This window comes from Coffea arabica, chromosome 5e, assembly GCF_036785885.1.
Source record: "Coffea arabica cultivar ET-39 chromosome 5e, Coffea Arabica ET-39 HiFi, whole genome shotgun sequence".
NCBI lineage: Eukaryota > Viridiplantae > Streptophyta > Magnoliopsida > Gentianales > Rubiaceae > Coffea > Coffea arabica.
In genome coordinates, this window is record NC_092318.1 from 6,660,490 (window position 1) to 6,670,315 (window position 9,826).

A 9,826-nucleotide genomic window follows, 5' to 3' on the forward strand; every position below is an offset into this window, starting at 1 on the left:
CTTTCAGACTCAATTGCCTTTTGTCTTGGTTATCTTGTTATTCTACTGGTGATTTCGTCCTGATTGGTCTTTTTAGCTCTTGGTAGTGCCTTGTGGGACATCGTTGTCACTGTCTTTTCACTAAGCATTTTTGTGGTGGGAGACCACCTTACAATATTGGCCACTCATCGAACACTCTGCTCAGCCTCTTTATTCTCTAATCTCTCTCTCGATTCACAGACTCCAATTCCAAGCAGATCTTTTGCACTCTCTGTTCGAATTCTCCTGGGATGAAGCAAAGGTTCCATCGATCGAAGGCTTTTAAAGATTGCGAGACTTCAAGTATGCAGGCCAACCTTTTTGCAACTCCGATGATAAAATTTCAAGAAAATAGTAGTAAGCACAAATCTTTTTGTATAACAATTTTTGCGTGATTTCTTCGACTCAGTTTTATGCTCTACTTTTGTTGTTTTAGATTTCGGCTACTTGTAGTTCATGTAATGCGCAAGTAAAATTTGAAGGAAATCTAAAGAAGCACTAATCTGGTTTCTTTTTATTTTTTTACATGAATTCGTCTTTTTTTGTGTATTTTTGTTTATAGATAATAGGAAGCCAGGCAATCATCATTGACTGAGGGTTTTCTGTTGCCATTGCTACAGCACTGACCAATCCAATGAAAGTCTTCAAGGTATGATCATGTAAATGTGCTTTCAAATTTCTTCTTTTTTTTTTTGCCCTTTCGAGTACAATTATAGATCACTGTATGTTTTTGCAAGTTCCCCTCACCACCTTTCTTTTGTTGAAGGTTTGAGGTTTTCCTTGCATCATTTTCAGTTGCATTGTCAAGTTACAGAAGTTGGATTTCAAGCAAAAGTTGATGGTTACAAGTGCAATTGTGGAACATCCGTTAGTTAAATTAGCTTAATTTTTGTTTAATAAGTTCAAGTAGTGTGTAACTTTATAAATATGATAAAAGAATTCTAGAATTGTGTGATTTAGTTAAACTTTTCGTTCAAGATTAGCAAAGATCTCCAACTTGTGGCTGAGGTTTTAACAACCAAGCAAATTTCATTAATCATTAATCTCAGAAGTTGTACATTAAATGCATATCGAATTTCTTTGGGCATTTTTTTTTACAGAGGTTGAAGTGTTATTTCTTATCAATTCTGCAATCCTAGTTAAGTTTGCATTTCTTCTTGTTTACTTTAATTTCCTTTTCAAGTGTTTTATCCATTGGCCGACTTGTCTCTAATGAAATTCGTGGTATGTCCCGTCTAATAGTTTTCATCTGGTGAAACTGTAATAGATTTTGCTTTTTTCATTTATATGCACGCCCCTAAAACAAAAATCAATCTAATAGTCAATGGTTTCACCACAAGTTTGTCTTTGGCATACAATACTTGAATGCTATCTCAATCCAAGGTTTAATTCTCAGTATTCTTGCCTCTTGCAGTCATTGCTATTTGCTGCAGGATTGCAACCTACTTCTGCGTCGGCAACTGCTGTAAGTTGGATAAAATCACTAATGATATTTATTTGGTATAAACATATAAAACTTTTCCTGTCCTCTTGAACTTATAGGCCTGAAGCTTCTTACCTTGGTTTTGAGATATTAAAATACAACATGTAACATGTAGGAAAATTGATATGTAGCAATTTGTGCAACAATGAAATTGGAGCCTAAATGTTGGAGAATTGTTGGTTTAGTGTTTTCAGCTGCAAGTCTACAATTTTTAATTTTTTTTTCTTTTTTTTCTGATGAAGAATAATCTATTTGGTTCATGGTTTTGATTGGTCTCATCTTCTAAGTACATAAGAATTCTTCCTTGCAGCTAATGTTCTCTATGACTTGTGTACTGGATTAGACATTCTTTCCCCCTTGTGTCCACAGCTATTTCTTCAAATGGTAGGTCTTGGCAATTTTGCAAAGGTTAGCAGTAGATATATACATTCATTACATGACAAAGAGTTTCTCCTGTTATGAATGTTGAACTATAACTTATATGTCTCTCTGGTTTAACAGGGAATGGCAGTGGTTGTGCAAGAGGTACAAGATTGCCAATATGTTCTTCATTTGCCAAAGAAGGAACCTCAGTGATTTTTTTTCAAAAGGTGAGGCAATTTCCACTCTTTTTAATGCTCTCAAAATTGGAGCTAGAATTTAGGTAGCATCTACTATATTTTCATCAATGCAAGGAATGGTACTGTTATCTCTTACCATTCCCTACCTTCATTTTCAATTTTTTTTGCTAGAAATCTAATTTTTCTTGCAAAAAATTATGATGTTTCCTGCTTTTCCTTTTTGCCTCCATGTTGGCTGGATGCTTCTTTTCCTGGATACGGAAATTACTTGCTCTTCGCTTTCCATTCTTTCCTTTGTTTACTGCTCTGATGTGAAAAGTCTTTTAAAGCTTGATGGATTTTCTGATTTCGTTATGAAATTCTAGCCGATTTGGAAATCCAATTTGATCTGATTTGCATTTCCTATTCTGGCATGCTTTCATGGTGATTAGGAACTTTCATTTCATTTTCTAAGTATTCTTTTCTTCAAGTCTGATAGCTACTTGCCAGAGCAATTATGTATTGGATGTTTGTGAAGGGAGTTAAGGATAATTTGAGGCTAACAGAATTCTTGGTTCTTCCGATGGACGTTAAACAAATGGCTGTAGCATTGTTATTTGCTAACTATACAGGAAGCCTAATGAGTATTTCACTTTATTTGTATTGAATGTTTGATACTAAAGTAATGGAAGAAAGAGAGAGGACAAAAATTGCAGCAATTTCCAGTCCTTCACATCTTCAACCCCTTAATTTCATAGGACTTTCTACTGCAACCTTATTTGCATATGTTTCAATAGTAGTCTCATGATATGATTTTAATTTTTATTTGATCTTTACTGAATTTAAGTTCTATCCATAGTCTACAGAATTGCTCATGAAGAAGAGACAACTCTTGGGAAGGAGGTTGGCCCTAACATCACTAGAGCTTCTGCGTTCACTTTCTTTTTAGTTGGCAACTTATTATGAATCTAAGCAGGTGTAAATGCTACTCATATCATCTTAAATATACGTGAAACTTGTGAGAACTTGCAAAATTTCTTATATTTTTCGTAAAAATTTCCTTTTATTTGGAAATTATTACTTTATAATAGCCTTAGTACCCAATCACCCCACAATAAGTACAAATGAACATAGAATTAAGGGTTCACCCTTTTCGTTTTCAAGTTAGTGCGAATTAGGGTTTTATGCCTATCCGTAGTGTGACTATCGGATACGGAGGGTGGATCAAATTTGATGATTAAGAGTGAGTTTTAGATGATATTAAGTTTGTGTGATTAGAAGTGATAATAATAAGTTAGTGAATTATAAGTTAAAACCCTAGTATACGCTATTTAAGGAAAATTGGCTCGAACCGACGGGTACCGTTCACTACCTGTTGAACACACCATTTGACCACCATTTTTATCAAGTTAATCCCATTGATATTAGAGCTTAAATATCAGCTCTAAAGCTGATCATGAGGGCCAAAAATTTTGACCATTTAAACCAAAGGAAAAGAAAAAAAAATTGAGATGGAAATTGGGGGTGACAAGTGGCACTAATCCAAGAACCTTTGACCCAAACCAAGACCAAGCCTTATAACCTTCCTTAGCCTTCATTCTTCTGCATTTTTTCATCCTTGTAGCCGAGACATTGAGAGGAAAAAAGGGAGAGAAAGAACTTCAATTCCATCTTGGGTTTTGCTTCATTAAGTGAGAAAACAAGAAACTAAACCGATTAAATCTTCCTTTGAGTGTTTAGGAGTTGTGTGTTGGTAAAAGTTTGGAAAGGAAATCTAGAGTTACTCTTAAAAGCAGTTTTAGTAAGGTAATAATGCTGGTTTACCATTGTCTTACTTTTAATGTTGCTTAAGTTGGTTTAGCACCTTAAATTTTTGGTTAATGATAGTTATTTCAATGGTTTGGATGGATATGGTGCATGTTCTTGAGTTAGGGTTGAGGTTTTCAACTGTATTTATTGGTGGGTAGATGGTATATAATGGTTATAAAATTGCATAGGAAGTTGAGGTAGTGAATCATGCCAGAAATAAGAAAATTAGCATTGAACTGCATGAATTCCAGTTTTCAGTTATGAAGATACCCTGTTTTACCTGATTTTGTTCGACCATGATGGAGGCCGAATTAGGCTTAGTACAAAACATGAAAGTTGTAGAGAATGATGTGTTATGATTATCTGTAAAATTTCAGCTCAATCCGAGTACTGTAACTTGTGAAAAGATAAAAATACCCCTGATTGCCATAGGTAGAGCCCTGTGAACAGTGTTGACCTTTCACCAATCTGACCGCATCTGTTCACCCTGATCCATACTGAATTAGCATTTGGTCAAAACACAGAAGTTGTAGTACTCTATCTTAGCTTTCCAACGGCCTTGAAAACGTCTTAATCAGACTTCGGTAGCCTGAGTTATTGTCATTTACGCATAGTACGGTTAACTAGCCCGAATGTGAGATTCTGGTTTTGTAAATTAAAATTTTGACTTAGATACACTACAAACTGGACTGAGTGTCTTCATCAAAGTTGTAGGCCTTTGTCTTAGCTTCGAAACGGTATAAATTACACCACAATCCGATAAGTGTATTTTCGGTTGTGCCCGTTACGCTAAGCAACGGCAAATCTGTCTTTTATTTTATGCCTTAAACTTCATTTCCGGACATTTTCCTAGTTTGATTTTGTACTTGTATGACTTTGAACCTATTGAACGGCTATTGAAATGAGATGATTTTGGGTATGACTTTAGGACTGATTGAGGAAAAGAATGAAGCCATAAATTGCTGGAAAATAGGTAAATACAAAGGGCGTGCTGCCCAAATTTACGCTCAAGACCTAGGGAGATATACTTGCGACTTGAGTAAGATTTGGAAGCGAATACCACTTGAACTATCTAGGATTTTTGCGTCTTCTTTTATCGAGGGATATAAGTTAGAATTTGGCCGAACTTGTACCCTTGGAAAATGAAACAACGACTACTAGAAATACGTTTTTCCTCGTTCTTTCGACTCCAATGGTATTTTCAAATATAATTGCTACAAAAGTTCACAGTTTGAAAAGCGAGCAAGTGTTTCACGAATATTCTCCAAATGAATTTCAATTACTTGAATCTTATTGAACGAAACGTTTAAGTTTCGAACCTTAGTCGCTTTTCAAAGTTCTTAAACAAAGTTTTATCGCAGATTTGGACTCCAAACCCGGAGTACAACACAGACGTGATCACTGAGGCACTACATTTTGGTGAGTGCTTCCAAATATCTGATTGAACTTGACATTTGTGTGTAACACTTGTCCAATGTGATTACATGATATATACAAGTGAATTGATAGGGCAAGAGTGTACTTTATCACACTTGCCCTAATGTGATGTGTTCTTGTTCAGCGATTGTAATTAACTTGCTATACATGCTTATGAATCGTACCTTGCCTGGAATTCCAAAAACCCTGTGGCTAGTTAGTCGAGACGAGCCGGCAAGGGGCTGGTCGATTAGATAACGAACCCTTAGTAGTTAGTGATGTCGAGTGGAGTGTTATCTTCTTGACTAATGGTATACTTGAGTATAACCACCAGTGTTTATTGTGGAGTTCGGGTCCGGTAAGGGGTTTGTCGGTGGACGGAAATTGGAGTTAAGTGGTGTTCTACTGGACTAATTTCTTACTTGAAAGTTGACGGAGTGTTAACTACCAATCGATCAAACTATGGTGGAGCCGATATATGAGCAACTGTATCCTTATATGTGAAATGCGAAAAATTTATTGTTTGGCTATATGAAGTGTTGTTATTCATTTCTTGACTTGTTTTGCTTGCTATTTCACTGTTGTGCTACTTTTAGTTTATTTGATGGACAATTTGATATTTGGAACTTCACTGAGTTTTAACTCACTCTATTAGTTTTGTTTTCCTTACAGGGGTACGAGTGGGCGTGAGACGTGTACAGACTAGCATAGGCTAGTTGTTTTGACTTTTGATTTGTACTCGCGCTATCACTCGCTTAGGATGATTTGTACTTGGATTGTATACACTTTGAAGTATTTTGGGTGTACAGAAGCTTTGTATCTTGATTTGTGTTGTGCATCGATGTATATTATAAGTTTGAATTGCGATATTATTTATTATCTATAGATGTATGCGTGAGATACGAGTGAGTGAGTCCTGACTAGAGTTGGGCAGGCGACTCGCTAAATCCTAAGGTACGCCCTAGGGGGAGGTGGGGTCGTCACAGGTGGTATCAGAGCCTAGGTTTGAATTGATCTGGGTGAATTGAGTAATTTATACTTGCCATGCCCTGATTATAGCTTGGTTATGATAGGTTAGGGTTTCACACTTGAGACTAGGCCCTTTGCCTTAATTTATATGTCTAACTTATTTCTTCTTGTAATATTACTTGTAATGCAGAGGATGGCAGGTACAGATGCTGCTGGGGGTGCTGGGCCATCTCAACCCGTACCTACGGATGAGATATATCTTGAGAGGCCTGCATGTCGTGTGCTGACCTACCAGGAGAGTCCTGGTGGGCCCGTGTGTCGGTGGTCCCCGACACACAAGATCCGGCGTTGCGACTACTAGAAGACCTATTCCTACTCCGATCGGGTAGTCCTTGCAGTGGATGATGAGTGGAGGCGATTGGGTAGCGCCAATCGTAGGTACCAGACGGAGATAGAGCGTCTCCAGGCTGCCCTCCGAGTACACAGTGCCAGGATTCGAGAGCTGGAGGCTTCGGTTCTGGAGGGGCAGCAGCGGACTGATGCCTTTAGAGAGCAGGCTCAGGCGACTACTGGTCGCCTTGCTCGAGTAGTTGGCGATGTTCGAGACCGGACCGACCGTATCCTGACTGAGTGCGGGGCTCTAGTGGAGGATGTGGTTCAGGACTTGGCCGGGGAGGGTCAAGCGCCTGCGGTTCCTGGTGCTCCGGAGGAGGTTCCCGAGGAGGACCCAGATGAGAAGACTGCCGCACCTACGGAGTCGATTGGGTCGGCATCTAGTTAGACTCCTAGTTCAGGGTTTGAGAGATTTTTGTGAGGTAGTTAGGGATATAGTGGGATGGCACGTCCCCTTTTATTTTTGAATGTGACGTGTTAAGGTGGATGTATATAGTGTTTCTTTTGTTCTATGTCCCTTGGCTAGTATAGCCTTTGACTTGACTAGGTTGACATGTACAGTATTTTTAACTTGCTATGTGCCTTATTTTGCTAGGTATTTGAAGGCCATGTTTGTTTTGAATGTGTTTTACTGTATCTGCTTTATGATTTGAAAATGTTTTATCCGAGTTATACCTTATTTTACTTATATTTATATAGTTGGCTAGTCAAAAATCATGGAAGGTAGAAAGGAGTCAGGATCAGGGAACTACTCGAGGACGTGGCTCTACTCGGGGGTGAGGGGGTAGGCAGGCCCAAGAACCAGTGCAAGAACTAAGAGAGGAAAGAAGTGGAACGGCGGAGTCGCAACCTGGACCCTGAGTGGAAGGGGGAGATCAGGTGGCGACGGCGATCCAGCAAATGACTAATATTCTTGCTCGTTTAGTAAAGCAACAGGGTCAAGCCCCTGTGAACCAACCTAGGGATCCCGATATGGGACAAGATAGAGCGCTCGAGAGATTTCAAAAGTTCTCTCCTCCTAAGTTTCTGGGAGGACCGGACCCTGAGGGAGTCGAGAGATGGTTAGAAACTATGATCAATATCTTTGCCGCTTTGAACTATGCAGAGGATAGGCAAGTGCAATTCGCCATTTTTCAGTTCGAAGGTCCGGCCAGGATTTGGTGGAATGTAGTAAGAGCTAAGTGGGAGAGAGAGGGAATCGCATGAACTTGGGTGAATTTCGTGCGAGAGTTTAATGAAAAATACCTCCCACCTATCGTCCAAGAGAAGAGAGAGGACGGTTTTATTAAGCTCCGTCAGGGAACTTTGAATGTCTCTGAGTATGAAACCCAGTTTACGAAGTTGTCTAAATTTACTCCGGAATTGATAGCCACGGAGCAAAGGAGGATAAGGAGGTTTGTTCAAGAGCTCAATGTGGAAATATAGGAGGTCTTGGCGGCAGCTTAGATCAATACTTTTACTGAGATTTTGGAGAAGACCCAGAGAATCGAGATTGCCAGGGCACAAGTGAGGAATTTTTACGCGAAACGAAAAGGGGTGTCCGGTGGAAGTCAAAGGGCGGCACAAAGTGACCGAAGTATACCACCCCCTAAAATCGATCGTGGAGTTGGTGGTGGAAGGTTTACGGGTTCTTCGAGGGGAGGTACGCCGAGGGGAGGCCAAGGTGGAAGAGGGCAAGGGAGAAGTGGTCCACCGGGGGGCCAGACCTCCACTCCCCGAGTGACGTGTGGATATTGTGAAAAATCAAATCACACCGAGGATAATTGCTGGAGAAAGGCCCGGAAGTGCCTAAGGTGTGGAAGCACAGAGCACCAGATCGCTAACTGCCCGCTAATCAGCGATGCCCAGTCGGCGGGTAAATCGAACCCGAAACCGACCACCGCAGGAGGGACCAGGTCAAGGGTACCGGCCAGGGTGTATTCGTTGGACCAGCAATCGGTGCCTGAGCCGACGGAAGTCGTGGAAGGTACGATTCCTGTTTTCCATCGTTTAGCCAAAATTCTGATAGACCCTGGTGCCACTCATTCCTTTGTTAGCCCTACATTTATACTTGAAATTGATGTGAAAGTTGAAAGGCTACTTTATGACCTAAAAGTAAGAACACCTACGGGTAACCAAACTTTACTTGCGAATGAGGTGTATAAAAATTGTGATCTTTGGATTGGTGAGCGGAAATTAGTAGTCGACCTCATAAGTCTAGCCATTAAGGGGTACGATGTTATTCTAGACATAGATTGACTCACTCATTATCATACTCAGGTAGATTGTAGGTTGAAGGTGGTTGAGTTTTGCATACCAGGTGAGGCAACTTTAAAGTTAGACGTGAGGGGTATGGTAGCCTCATCTGCGCTCATTTCGAGAATAAGGGCTAGAAAATTGCTTAGTCATGGGGCACGTGGTTATTTAGTTTTTCTAGTTAACACCCCGGGAGAAAAAATAAAACTAGAAGACATGCCGGTGATCAATGAGTATCCGGACGTATTTCCGGAGGAGTTGGGGTCATTGCCACCCGAAAGGAAGATTGAATTTAAGGTTGACCTAGCACCTGGAACTACTCCCATTTCGAAAACCCTTTATCGAATGGCACCCGCCGAACTTAAGAAGTTAAAAGTTTAATTGCAAGACTTGCTAGAACGGGGGTTCATACATGAGAGCGAGTCACCGTGGGGAGCTCCAGTGTTATTTGTTAAAAAGAAGGACGGGAGTTTAAGGTTATGCATTGATTATCGAGGGTTGAATGCGGTAACCGTTAAGAATAAATATCCTTTGCCCCACATCGATGAGTTGTTTGATCAATTACAAGGGGCGGTGGTGTTCTCTAAATTGAATCTTCGACAAGGGTATTATCAATTGAAAATTAAAAAGGAGTATGTGCCAAAAATGGCTTTTAACACTCGATATGGGCATTTTGAGTTTACGGTAATGCCTTTTGGCTTAACTAATGCCTCAACGGCATTCAAGGATTTAATGCATCGGGTGTTTAAACCCTATTTGGATAAGTTTGTGGTGGTGTTTATTAATGATATCCTAGTATATTCGAAAACAAGGGAGGAGCATGAACAACACTTGAGGATAGTATTACAAACCCTAAGGGAGCACCAGTTGTTCGCTAAGTTTAGCAAGTGTGAATTTTGGTTGGAAAAAGTGGCGTTCCTAGGCCATATTGTGAGAACCCTGAAAATGGATATATAAGCTAGTG

The 9,826-nt window shown here is 39.9% G+C and overlaps 1 long non-coding RNA gene across 1 annotated transcript; it reads left to right on the forward strand.

Annotated features, from left to right (window-relative positions):
- The first annotated feature begins 257 nt into the window (after positions 1-257).
- Positions 258-2,124, forward strand: LOC140006200 (uncharacterized). The gene is made up of 5 exons (XR_011813832.1): positions 258-375; positions 581-667; positions 1,433-1,483; positions 1,812-1,885; positions 2,003-2,124. It is a non-coding gene; the product is annotated as an uncharacterized lncRNA (long non-coding RNA).
- Positions 2,125-9,826: the final 7,702 nt, after the last annotated feature.